Source organism: Nanorana parkeri, unplaced genomic scaffold (assembly GCF_000935625.1).
Source record: "Nanorana parkeri isolate BGI_ZX_2015 unplaced genomic scaffold, ASM93562v1 scaffold44, whole genome shotgun sequence".
NCBI lineage: Eukaryota > Metazoa > Chordata > Amphibia > Anura > Dicroglossidae > Nanorana > Nanorana parkeri.
The window spans coordinates 1,165,923-1,168,008 of record NW_017306312.1 but is presented as its reverse complement, the minus strand read 5'-3'; positions in this window follow the sequence as shown (position 1 = coordinate 1,168,008).

The window sequence follows — 2,086 nt, the reverse complement described above, 5'->3', positions numbered from 1 at the left end:
TGGGCAACTGTTCCAATTTTTTTCCTGCTCCAGTTTTGATAAATTCTCCCCATAGCATTTGCTGCATCACCTGCACACCCTTCACTGTCCAATGAACAGGCCGGGAGTGTGAAGGTGACACCATTTTTGTTTGCCTTAATTCCAACACAGTGAACCTACCTAACTATACTGTCTGGCAGAGGTGTATGAATCACAAAAATGGCTGAACAGGATTTCAAGTTCTTTGGCAAATAAGATATTTTACATATGTGTATTGCAACTGTGTATTTAGTGCTTTGCCTAAAACTTACCTTTAATGCTGAACACTCCAAAAGCCAATGTTTCCCTTAATGTGTGAGTTCTTTTAGACCAAAATACTTAAGGTGTCCATACACTGTGCGAATGTCGGCTAAAGGAGCTGGCTGGAAAATTTTTGTACGATAGGAGCCGGCAGCCAATGAGCTGCCCGCTCTCGTCGGTTATTTTGACACCAGCCGGCAGTCGCTGTCAAAATAAAATGCAAACATCGGAATTCTCCGATCGACACTCCTAAGTGTTGATGGAGGAATCGGCTCTATTTTTCTCGTTCAGCCCGCGGGTTCAATAAGAAAAATAGATCAGTATTTGGCCAGCTTTACTTATGTTAGTAATCTGTATGATTTTTTTAAAATAGGAATTTATTACAAGAAGCATAAAGTACCCCAGCGTTTTCTGTTCAGGTCAGAGAAGGTAATTAGAACCATTAAAGTACACTAAGTTTACACATTTTTCTATTGCCCAATGCCTATACACTGTGTCTTAGTAAAGCCTGGATTTCTGCTTTAAATACTCGACAAAAAATAGAAATCTTTGACTGGGCACCAAAATGAAGGTCCCTGTGTTGCTACCAGCTATGCTTTGTCCGTCCATTAGATCAGATAAGCAAAGCTCATATATGGCTCTTCTATTAAACAATTCTGCTATACTGTTATTCCTTCTCTAAAAAGACTGAATGAACCACCAGTAGTGTTGTCCCAGCATGGAGTTTATAGAATTATTGAATGGGAGGTCTGTCCTGTCTCCCGTCAGCTAGCAGCAGAGGAACCATGCCTGCGTGACAGCTAAAATCAGACCATCTTTGTATATATAGTAGCTGATTGTCAAGCACCTTGTGCTATCCAGAAGTGACAGATTCACGCATGTCTAAATGCATTTATCATAATCTGATCTTCAAAAGGTGAACATTAAGTGGCGCTGCTCTCAGAGCCATGTCACGACGACCAATCCATCCAGCTATTAATAGTGCATATCATGTAACCTGCACAACTATACACAAGGAAAGAGCAGCTGGAAGGAAGTAAGCTCACTATAGTTCAGGTTTGCAGCAAATGCTAGTGGGAACCAATATTAGCTATAAAGATGCTGCAATAGGGAGACTGTTTCACTAATTAAAACCAGAAGTAGAAGAACAGAAAAGCAAATTTTTGCCATTTATGCAATAGGGAGAGTGAGGAATTTCGTTTTGACTTGAAACTTTTCTTTTTTTAACCACTTAAAGGCCATGGTGTTTCACCCCCTTCCTGGCCAGGCCATTTTTCAGTATTCAGCGCTGTGGTACTTTGACTGATGTTTATTCCGTCATGCAACGCTGTACTGAAATGAATTTCATACCATTTTTTGGGGACACATAGAGCTTTCTTTTAGTGGTATTTAATCACCACTGGGGTTTTTATTTTTTACTATATAACAAAAAAAGTACCCTAAATTATGAAAAAAAACCATGTTTCCCTATAAAATGTTATGAAACATTTATTTTCACCCCAATTTTTTGGTATGATATAAAAGACGGGGTCACGTCGGGTAAATAGACACTAAACATGTCAACCTTTAAAATTGCGCGCGCCCGCGAAATCGCAGAAAACTTCCCGCAACCAAAATTGGCCATAGGCGACGCTTTAAACGTATTTACCGCTCATCAGTTTAGTGTCATCAGTGATTGATGGCCCTAGAATTATTGTTCTCACTGCGACGTTCGCGGCGATATGTAACATGTGCGGCATAATGGGCGCAATCGTCGTTTTTGTACATAGGCGCACCCGACGCATGTTTGCGTGTGTATGTGGGGGGG